We start from the raw sequence: 12,295 nt of genomic DNA, 5'->3' as shown, positions 1-12,295 counted from the left end.
CGCGGTCAGCAGTCGATTCCTTGGCAGAAGGTGAAGAGAGAGATGCAGAGGAACTCTGATGAGCTCTTGCATTCGTTATCTGAGGAAATCCCCAAAGCATAGACCCTAAATAGCCAGAAAAGAGGGTTTGGCTACTTTAGGAGAGAAGATAGGCTAGCAACACCTGAAGGAGCCTATCAGAAGGAGTCTCTGACGTCACCTGCTGGCCCTGGCCACTCAGAGCAGTCCAGTGTGCCAGCAGCACCTCTGTTTCCAAGATGGCAGAGGTCTGGAGCACACTGGAGGAGCTCTGGGCACCTCCCAGGGGAGGTGCAGGTCAGGGGAGTGGTCACTCCCCTTTCCTTTGTCCAGTTTCGCGCCAGAGCAGGGCTGAGGGGTCCCTGAACCGGTGTAGACTGGCTTATGCAGAAATGGGCACCATCTGTGCCCATGAAAGGTTTCTGCCCTCCCGGGGTCCAGCCAGGCCTGGCCCAGGAAGGCAGAACAAAGGACTTCCTCAGAGAGAGGGTGTTACACCCTCTCCCTTTGGAAAAAGGTGTCAGGGCTGGTTAGGAGTAGCCTCCCCCAGCCTCTGGAAATGCTTTGAATGCTTTGTTGGGCACAGATGGTGCCCATCTCTGCATAAGCCAGTCTAAACCGGCTCAGGGATCCCCCAGCCCTGCTCTGGCGTGTAACTGGACAAAGGAAAGGAGAGTGACCACTCCCCTGACCTGCACCTCCCAGGGGAGGTGCCCAGAGCTCCTCCAGCGTGCCCCAGACCTCTGCCATCTTGGATTCAGAGGTGTGCTGGCACACTGGACTGCTCTGAGTAGCCAGGGCCAGCAGGTGACGTCAGCGACTCCTTCTGATAGGCTCTTACCTGTGTTACTAGCCTATCCTCCTTCCTAGGTAGCCAAACCACCTTTTCTGGCTATTTAGCATCTCTGCTTTGGGGAATTCTTCAGATACCGAATGCAAGAGCTCATCAGAGTTCCTCTGCATCTCCCTCTTCACCTTCTGCCAAAGGATCGACTGCTGACTGCTCAGGACGCCTGCAAAACCGCAACAAAGTAGCAAAGATGACTACTGCAACCTTGTATCGCTTCATCCTGCTGGCTTTCTCGCCTGTTTCCTGGTGGTGCATGCTCTGGGGGTAGCCTGCCTCTTTCTTGCACCAGGAGCTCTGAAGAAATCTCCCGTGGGTCAACGAAATCTTCCCCCTGCAACCGCAGGCAACAAAAGACTGCATCACCGGTCCTCTGGGTCCCCTCTCAGCATGACAAGCGTGGTCCCTGGAACTCAGCAACTCTGTCCAAGTGACTCCCACAGTCCAGTGACTCTTCAGTCCAAGTTTGATGGAGATAAGTCCTTGCCTCCCCACGCTAGACTGCATTGCTGGGTACCACGTGATTTGCAGCTGCTCCGGCTCCTGTGCACTCTTCCAGGATTTCCTTCGTGCACAGCCAAGCCTGGGTCCCAGACACTCTAACCTGCAGTGCACAACCTTCTGAGTTGTCCTCCGGCGTCGTGGGACTCCCTTTTCTGACTTCGGGTGGACTCCGGTTCACTCCTCTTCTAAGTGCCTGATCTGGTACTTCTGCGGCTGCTGCCTGCTTCTGTGAGGGCTCCCTGACTTGCTGGGTGCCCCCTCTGTCTCCTCATCCAAGTGGCGACATCCTGGTCCCTCCTGGGTCACAGCAGCATCCAAAAACCCTAACCGCGACCCTTGCAGCTAGCAAGGCTTATTTGCGGTCTTTCTGTGTGGGAACACCTCTGCAAGCTTCTTGACGACGTAGGACATCTATCCTCCAAAGGGGAAGTTAGTAGTCCTCTTCGTTCTTGCAGAAACCAAAGCTTCTTCCATCCGGTGGCAGCTTCTTTGCACCCTCAGCTGGCATTTCCTGGGCATCTGCCCACTCCCGACATTGTCGTGACTCTTGGACTTGGTCCCCTTGTTTCACAGGTACTCAGGTCCAGAAATCCACTGTTGTTGCTTTGCTGGTGTTGGTCTTCCTTGCAGAAACCCCCTATCACGACTTTTGTGCTCTCTGGGGGTTATAGGTGCACTTTACACCTACTTTTCAGGGTCTTGGGTGGGCTATTTTTCTAACCCTCACTGTTTTCTTACAGTCCCAGCAACCCTCTACAAGCTCACATAGGTTTGGGGTCCATTCGTGGTTCGCATTCCACTTTTGGAGTATATGGTTTGTGTTGCCCCTATACCTATGTGCTCCTATTGCAATCTACTGTAACTTTACATTGCTTGCATTACTTCCTTTTGCTATTACTGCATATTTTTGGTATTGTGTACATATATCTTGTGTATATTTGGCATCCTCATACTGAGGGTACTCACTGAGATACTTTTGGCATATTGTCATAAAAATAAAGTAGCTTTATTTTTAGTATATCTGTGTATTGTGTTTTCTTATGATATTGTGCATATGACACCAGTGGTATAGTAGGAGCTTTGCATGTCTCCTAGTTCAGCCTAAGCTGCTCTGCTATAGCTACCTTACATCAGCCTAAGCTGCTAGAAACACCTCTTCTACACTAATAAGGGATAACTGGACCTGGTACAGAATGTAAGTACCCCTTGGTACCCAATACAAGCCAGGCCAGCCTCCTACAGCCTGTCAAATACCTTTTCAAATTCTTCTACAAAACAACACCAATTATACAAAAGGGGACTGTCTGATCAGACTAAAGGCACTGCACAGGTGGCTGCATCACCATTCAGATAGGATATAAGGAATGCAATTCTAGATTGTGCGTCCGGAAAGGCACTGGGACGACACATAAAATGTACTTCCACCTGTGTGAGAAAAACCTGAACCTTATTAGGGTCCCCAGAAAACCTTTCTGGTGCAGCTAGAGGAATCTGTGTCGGCACGTTCGCAGCTATGTTAGTAGGTGTGGAAAGCGTAGGACGATACTCAGATTCAGAACCATCCACCTTACTCTGTAACTGGGTTACTTTGTTAACTAAATCGGCTGTAACACTTTTTGAGTCTGTCAAATCTCTGTGCATTTGAGTGACTATTTGCATACAGGTGTCTAAGGTGGCCATTTTCCGCAGCTCGCGTACAGACCAAGAGGAAAGTATAAACTTGTGGGTTCACTATTCTGTCACAGTGCCCTTTCCTCAGGATCTGCACGCTGCTGAACAAAAGGCCCACCTCTCAGCGTCACCAACTCAGAAAGCTTTCAGAGTTATGATGAAGCCAGGCGGGGGGAAGGGAATTAGGGTAGGGAACTGCAGGGAGAGAGATCTGAAAAGAAACGGTTAGAACAAATATGCATATACTCATTCATAACAGTATAACTCACCAATAGACTTGAATAAAGGCGTCTCCGTGGTATCAGATTGAGACCCTTTGTAAATTGGGCGTAGCCCCTTCTTTAAATCATGGAACAAGAACAAACTGCAACCTCTGAACCTAGAGATGGCAAGAGCTTTGGACTATGGTCATACTCTGAATATCAATCATGTAACAATTATGCATTTATAACATAAATGTTTGATCTCAGCCTAGAAATTCTCAAAGACTTAAATATGTATCTCACATATTATGCTTCCCAAAAAACAATGAAACTATAATTTGCTTATCGCCAAAACGTTTTCACATTTACTACTAAGGCCTGAAAGTTTTACATCGTGAACTTGGAGCGCTTTGTTCGTTGAGCAGAAGCGCCTTGCTTGTTGTTCATGAAGCGCTTTGATCATCATACATGAAGCGCTTTGTTCATTATGCCAGAGACCACTTTTACTTGCTTTGTCTGAAGCGCTACGCTCATTGTGCTAAGGGGCGCTTTACTCATGTGGCCTGAAACGCTGTGATTGTCGTGCCAAGGGCGCTTTACTCTTGTGACCTGAAGCGCTTTGCTTGTTGTGCTAAGGGGGCGCTTTACTCATGTGGCATGAAGCGCTTTGACCGTCGTGCCAAGGTCGCTTTACTCATGTGGCCTGAAATGCTTTTGATTGTCATGCCAAGGGTGCTTTACTCATGTGGCCTAAAACGCCTTTGAATGTCTTGCCAAGGGTGCTTTACTCGTGTGGACTGAAGCGTTTTGATTATCGTGCCAAGGGGGCTTTACACGTGTGGCCTGAGGCGTTTTGCTCGTTGTGCTAAGGGGCTCTTTACTCATGTGGTCTGAAGCGCTTTGATCGTTGCGCCAAGGCTGCTTTGGTCGTTTGGCCTGAAGCGCTTTTATCATCGTGCCAGGAGCGCTTTACTCTTTGGACTGAAAGCGCTTTGATCGTTGTGCTAAGGGGCGCTTTACTTTTGGAAGTAACAACTTCCTTCAAGATTCGGCTCATAAAGACCTTACCGCTACGAGTAACACCTACTCATATCTGAATTCACCATGGAAACAAGGATACTCTGATTTGCTGTCAATCTGCCATGCAGGAACTTTGCTCTTCTTCAGAGGAACCCCCACAAGGTCTGACTGCATCGAAGTCTTCAAAATAGTGAGCAATGTGCTTGGGTGTGGCTGGGCTTTATAGGCCTGCCACACCCCAAGATGGCCGCTGCCTCTAGAAACCTGGGAATCATAGTCCATTCATAGAATAGCACTGATAAGTGCATCTTGTCCACCAATGTTGTGACCCTGCAGCTACATGAGCTTTACCACAGGGCAGGCAACATTGATAACCACTTCTAGAACAAGAGGGGATGACAAGTGGTGCGCATGAAGTGCCATAAATACGCGCAGCGGAGCTTTGGGTGGGACCTGGACCGTGCACAGCCTTATTCCTGACATGGTCTCTTGTTGGCGTTTCTCAGGTTGAGCTTCCTGGGGTTGGGGTATGTTGTGAAGTTGAGTGCTTTCGGTACTTCGGTATCTGGGTCACTAACTCTGTAGATGCGTACAATAAACTCAATGTTGAGCAAGTAGTAACGGGCCTGGAGCGCTCGGTTTCTTTCTGGAATAAGTTGCCTCTTTCCGTTATGGGTCGGGCTGCAGTAGCAAAGATGGAGTTTTTGCCCCGCTTCCTTTATCTGGTACAGAACTCCTTGTATCCACTGGCTGCATGGCTTTTCGTCATTTGGATAGCCTGTTGATTTCCCTAGTATGGGCGGACCGGCAAAGTCGGGTGGCGCTGTCCGTCCTGCAGAATGACCTAGACGGCAGAGGACTGGCGATCCCCAACATCAGATATTAATATTATGCAGCACATCTGCAGTGTGCAGCCAAATGGATGTCAGAGGTTGAGAGTTGGGAAAAAAGGTTGTGTGCTAGTGTGTGTGGTGGGCGGTCACTGGTGCATATTCTCATGTCAGGGGGCAGATCTGATCCCACCGAGTCATACCTGGTAAGGACTACTGCTGGGATCTGGAAACGGGTAGTGAAACAGGTGCTTCGAGGGGCTCCCTTTGACAAGGAATTAAGGATATGGGATCTGTCTCTGTTTCAGGACATGGAGGGGACAATGTCGGTAGAGGCCTGGAGGTCGGGTGGTTGCAAGGTGGCTGGTGACCTGTGCCATAATGGTGAATTTCTTTAATTTACTGATGCTCAGGATCTGTTTGACTTGGGTTCTGGACAGTTTCTGCTATATGCTAAAATTGAAAGTGTGGCCAGCAGAATCTGGGATAGTTTCCTGATTGCCCCTAAGGCCTCCTCGGTATTGAATGGACTGCTTAATTGGGGCAAGCATGTGCACTCTGTTCTACAAGGCACTGCGGGAGGATCAACCGGGTGTGATAAGCGCAGGACGTAAGGTGTGGGAGACTGACTTGGGGCTGCCCATAGAGGATGCTGATTGGGATGCGGTCTTATTGTTGGTCAGAACGGTGTCATGCAATCACAGGTTTAAACTATTGCATTTCAACGCTGGGCACAGAGCATATATGATTCCCAGTAAACTAAGTAAGATGGACCCAGGTCGAGGAGCGTTCTGTCCTCGTTGTGGTGAGCTTGGTGCTTCATTCCTGCACCTGGCCTGGTCCTGCAGTGTGGTTTATGCTTTCTGGCAGGAAGTGACAGCGGTGATTGCGGAGGCTACGGACCTCGAATTGGAGGCAACCCCAATGACTTGTCTTTTGGGAGTGGTGCGTAAGCCGTGGTGTAGAGGGGTTGTGTACAAGATGGTGCAGCTAGAGTTGGTACTGGCCAAGCATAGAGTAGCAGTTGGCTGGATGAGTACGTGGATCCCTGTGACTCCTGGCTGGCTGTGAGATTTACTGGAGTGAGGGGCAGCAGGGGAGCAACATATGTGCATGACACGCAGCAATGAGAGGGTACTTGCTGATGTGGCAGCTTGGGGTGCACTGTTGGAGCGGTTCACTGGTGAGGAGGAAGTAAGTTCTGTAAGTAGCGATGAGGCAATGGGGGACGGGGATACATTCCCCCCTCATTGAACAAGTGGCGATCAAATATGGTGTTGATATATGTCTACATGCTTATGTTACTTAATGTCTGGTCTCATTAGGATGTGGGGCGGGTTCGTGGGATTAAGGATAAGATCAGTGTTGAAGTTATGACTTCACTGACGGTACTATGGTGTGTGCACCCTCGGGCATTACTATACATCGAAAACATCTTGCTTTGCTGTAACCTGCACTTTGTAGTATGTTTACGTTGGTTTGCAGTTTCTCAACCTAAACTATAAACAGCTTTTTAAAAAAAATCTATGGGGAGGCGAATTAACAACTACCTCCACTGAACGCAAATTGAAGATTTAGCCAATGTGAAGGAACAACAGTATGCTATGGCTTGACATACACTTGCTTTGAGCAAACTAAGCAGCACATATCACCTTGATGGCACCATCACACTGAAAACAGGTCTGATACAGTCACTTGAACTTCCAATCTATCAGAATGCAAATTGTCTCTGTACAAAATCTGTCCATCCCAAGTGGTTGTCTGTCCTAGGATCAACACATGTTCACTTTGTACTTTGCAACAGCAACATATCACAGTAAATGTCACAACTATGACAAATACCAAATAAAGATGACATTGTGAAGGACCCTGAAACAGAATAACAAGGGATCATTAATGATTTCACATATTAAATTTGACTAAAATGACAAGTTTGTAGGACACACATACTTAGCACAAGCAAAGTTAATCTATGTCAATAATCACGGTAGTCAATGTAGGGAAACTCTGATCAACAAACATCTTTGCCTTGGACTTTTCTGAACTGACCATTCCTACCAAATTAATATTGCAGACTGATATGTTCTAAATATCACAAGTTGTTGTGATTATGGAGGTTACAATATGTAAAGGTAAACTTACACTGAGGTGAACAAGTGGTCACTCACTTCTTGACATAGGTCAACTCCTTCTTCACCATTGTCATCTTCATTGGGCATTTCAACATCCTCACCCAGTGTCTATCCACAGTCTCCCTCCTCTGTGATTATAGGGATGTTCTGTACCATGGCAATGTTGTGGAGTATGCAGCAGGCAACCGTGATTTGACCCACCTTATTAGGTGAGTAGAGGAAGGCAAACTGATCTTGTCCAAACACCTAAACCTGGCCTTCAGGAGCCAAAAAGCCCACTCCCTTGGCCTCCGTGTTCTTCCATGGGCCTCATTGAAGCAGACTACCCCTGGCGTTTAGGATTCCTTACCAGAGCTAACAACTATGGCCTATTAGCATAAGCTGAGTCTCCTACATGGAAGCAACATATCAATAGATTAATAGCATATCAAGATATTGTACCTTCCTGAACCTGGATTCATGCAAATTATCCTCAAGTCATATTGTACTTACCAACAAGCAAGGCCCGCTCCACTCCAAGTTGTGGCATCTGCAGGGGTGTGGTGCTGTTCATTAGTACAAACAAATCATGTGTTGACTCCTGAAAGTGGGCACACACACTCAATCCCATATCCCTCCACCCGGCCCTATCCCAAGTACACTCAAACATTTCCATGCACCCACTACAAGGACCAAAATCAGCAAATCATCACACAAACATAGCAAAAAACACAGACACACACATGCAGACACCGGACACAACCACCACAACCACACCCATAGTCAGCACACCCACAACACAAACACACACACCCACCACCAGCACACCTGTAGATACCACACCCTCCATAACGCAGACATCCACTTTCACCACCAGCACACCCACAGTGAGCACACCCACAACAGACACATCCACACAGACAACACAAATGCCAGACTCACCCACCCAACAGACACCAACTATGAAACACAAATAAAAACATACAGCACATACCCAAACCCTCAGGCACCCACATCTTCAATAGACACATGCACAACAGATACAGTTGCTTCCTCTACCTCCCAATCCAAACTCCCTGCCAACCTCTCTACAAATTTTCCGTTGTAGGACCTACTTTTTGCCCTGGCCCTTACCCCTTCCACATCCCAAACCACCCCTCCCAAATTACTTTCCACCCCTTCCACATTCCAAACCATCCCTTCCAAATCCCACACCTCACGAATGTAAAGCTACCTCTTCCAAATCCCGAACATCTTTTCACCCTTCCAAATCCCAAACCACCCCTTCCAAGTCCCAAACCACACCTTCAAAATCCCAACTCACCCCTATCAAACCCACCCCTCCAAAACATGCTCCTCCCAAACCCAAGCCACCCCTCCCTGTGACATCATTGAGGTACCTGCTCTCTGCCCCATAGGTGCCCCTTGCAGAGGAGGTTTATTTTGGCAGTGACATTTGGAGGCAAGTTGTGGACATGCACCCACACTGTGGACTACAGGCCTAGTGCCTTTTTTTCTTATGTAAAGTTTATTTCGTTTGTTTATGAGAGAATTAGCTCAGTTTCATAAAACATTTCTATTTTGAGGAATACCTTTGTCCTGGCCTTATGTAACCCCTTCCTCGCCAAGGACATAATGGTTACGTCCGGTGGCGTGGCGCTGAGGCGCCTCGGACGTAACCATTACGTCCTGGTAGAGGACCTCGGGGGAAGCGTTGGCGCTCCCCCGAGGACCTTGCCCCCACCCCCTCAAGGCAGAACTGGAAGGGGAATCGCTTCCCTTTCCACCCCGATCTCTGCCACCCCCTCAGTGATGTCTGATGACGTCAGTGCCCAAACGCGCACTGACCTCATCAGAGGTCAACTCCTGTTGCACTGGAAGCAATGCTTCCAGCACGACTGAGGAGAAACTGATTAGTTTCTCCTCAATACGGGGGGCAGGGGAGGCAGAAAGGCATGAAAAGGGAAGGAAAGTCTTTCCTTCCCTTTTCATGTCTCTCTGTGCATTCCTGCAGCACGATTGCATAGAGATCATGCTGCAGAAAACCACTAGACACTAGGGAATTTTTATATTTTGGAGGAAATTGTCATAAGGGGAGCAGCCCCTTGGGCAAGGGCTGCTCCCTGAGGGGGGCATTTTATTTAAGGTCATTTCTGCCTCTATGTCTATGTTAATTAGGCCTGTCTGCCCCTGGGGGGAGGGGAACAGAAGCTATTAGGCACCAAGGATTTTCTTTATTTTTTATACTGATAAGGGGAGCAACCCCTTAGGCAAGAGTCATTCCCAGGGAGGCAATTTTTTTATTAGTCCTTTTCTGCCCCCAGGGTATATAGGCCGATCTGCCCCCGGGTGAGGAGTGGCGGGGGCAGAAGCCACTAGACACCAGGGATTTAAAAAATATATATATATATTGCTAAGGAGACCGACCCGTTAGGCAAGGGTTGCTCCCCGGGGGGCAATTTTTCTATTAGGCCTTTTCTGCCCCCCCCCGGGGGCAGATTGGCCTATATTCATTAGGCCGATCTTCCCATGGAGGGGCAGAAGCCACCAGAAACCAGAGATTAAAAAAGAAATTTGATAATGGGAGCCACCCCTTAGGCAAGGGTCGCTCCCCGGGGGGCACTTTTTTGTATTAGGGGGCAATTTTATTAGAAATGTGGGAAAAAGGTGATTTTGACCTAAATTTGAGGTTTGCTGAGGATTCTGAGTAAGAAAACACTGGGGGATCCACGCGAGTCACACCTCCCTGGATTACCTCGGGTGTCTAGTTTTCAGAATTGTCTGGGTTTGGTAGGTTTCCCTGTATGGCTGCTAAGCCCGGGATCAAGAACACAGGTGCCCCCCGCAAAAACAGGTAGATTTGTATGTGATAATTTTGATGTGTCCAGATAGTATTTTGGGGCATTTCTATTCGGGGGCACTAAGCCTACCCACACAAGTGAGGTATCATTTTTATCGGGAGACTTAGGGAAATGCTGGGTGGAAGGAAGTTTGTGGCTCCTCTCAGATTCCAGAACTTTCTTTCACCGAAATGTGAGGAAAACTTGTTTTTTGGGCCAAATTTTGAGGTTTGCAAAGGATTCTGGGTAACAGAATCTGGTGAGAGCCCCACAAGTCACCCTATCCTGGATTCCCCTAGGTGTCTAGGTTTTCAAAATGCACAGGTTTCCCTATGTGCCGGCTGAGCTAGAGGCCAAAATCTATAGCTAGACACTTTGCAAAAAACACGTCAGATTTCAATGGACAAATGGGATGTGTCCATGTTGCATTTCCTGTCGCGAGCATTAGGCCTACCCACGCAAGTGAGGTACCATTTTTATCAGAAGACTTGGGGGAACACAGAATAGCAAAACAAGTGTGATTGCCCCTTGTCTTTCTCTACATTGTTTCCTTCCGAATGTAAGACAGTGTCTAAAAAAGACGTCTATTTGAGAAATGCCCTGTAATTCACATGCTAGTATGGGCACCCCGGAATTCAGAGATGTGCAAATAACCACTGCTTCTCAACACCTTATCTTGTGCCCATTTTGGAATCACAAAGGTTTGCTTGATACCTATTTTTCACTCTTTATATTTCAGCAAATGAATTGCTGTATACCCGATATAGAATGAAAACCCATTGCAAGGTGCAGCTCATTTATTGGCTCTGGGTACCTAGGGTTCTTGATAAACCTACAAACCCTATAAATCATGGCAACCAGAAGAATCCAGCAGATGTAATGGTGTATTGCTTTCAAAAATCTGACATCGCAGGAAAACGTTACAGAGTAAAACGTGGAGAAAAATGGCTGTTTTTTCACCTCAATTTCAATATTTTTTTATTTCAGCTGTTATATTCTGTAGGATCCACACAAATTACCCCTTGCTGAATTCAGAATTTTGTTTACTTTACAGAAATGTTTAGCTTTCTTGGATCCAGCATTGGTTTTACATCCTGTCACTAACTGGAAGGAGGCTGAAAGCACCAAAAATAGTAAAATTGGGGTATGTCCCAATAAAATGCCAAAATTGTGTTGACAAATTGGGTTTTCTGATTCAAGTCTGCCTGTTCCTTAAAGCTGGGAAGATGCTGATTTTAGCACTGCAACCCCTTTGTTGATACCATTTTCAGGGAAAAACCACAAGCCTTCTTCTGGAGCCCTTTTTTATTTTTTGAAAAAAAAATGAAATGTTTGCTGTATTTTGGCTAATTTCCTGATCTCCTTCGGGGGAACCCACAAAGACGGGGTACCTCTAAAATCTCTAGGATGTTGGAATAAAAGGACGCAAATTAGCTTACGTGGACAAAAAGTTATGAGGGCTTAAACGCCCCAAATAGCCAAAAAAAGGCTTGCCACCTGATGGACAGGGTTATTTTGGTGCAAGCATTCATGCTGTGACTGGGCATTTACACCAAAAATGAAATGTGTTTCTGTTATTGTGCCTGGAGAATGCATGTGTGTTTATTTTGACATGATGTTCCAATGAAACGTATCTTTGCATTACACAGGGAACCTAGGGAACCTGGCACTTTACTGTTCAGTGACATCTAGGCCATCATTACAAGTTTGGTGGTCTTTTCTGAAGACCAACGTGACGGAGGGCGCCAAGAGACTGCCAGTGTTGGCGGTATCACGACCACCATATTACAAGTCAGAAATTGAAGACTGCCCAAAAACAACCACAAATCCAACACCGCCAGGCTGAACGATGATGGAAAAGAGGGGGTCCTACCACCCACACCGCCATGCTGACAACATCTTGCCCTTCAAATTATGTCCCACAAATCAGAACAGCGGTCTTTGCACTGCCGTAAGCCATTGGTGGTCCAAAGCACTGCTGTCAGAAACTCAACTCCACCAGAACACTACACCACATTGGACAGTATGAATACCTCACACCTGACACACATACACACATACCTGATCACTGCACTATAAAACACCTCCCCCTCATAGTCACAACCTCTTCCTCCATCGTGAATTTTACACAAAGAAAGGGAATAACGCACAAATAGAAGACACTGCACCTGGATACCATAGGCATCACCACACCGAACACGCAGCACACACTACACAACTGCACCTCTGCAAACAACAAACACATTGTCAC

This window comes from Pleurodeles waltl, chromosome 3_1 (assembly GCF_031143425.1).
Source record: "Pleurodeles waltl isolate 20211129_DDA chromosome 3_1, aPleWal1.hap1.20221129, whole genome shotgun sequence".
Taxonomy (NCBI): Eukaryota; Metazoa; Chordata; class Amphibia; order Caudata; family Salamandridae; genus Pleurodeles; species Pleurodeles waltl.
Note: the sequence above shows the minus strand (reverse complement) of the source record.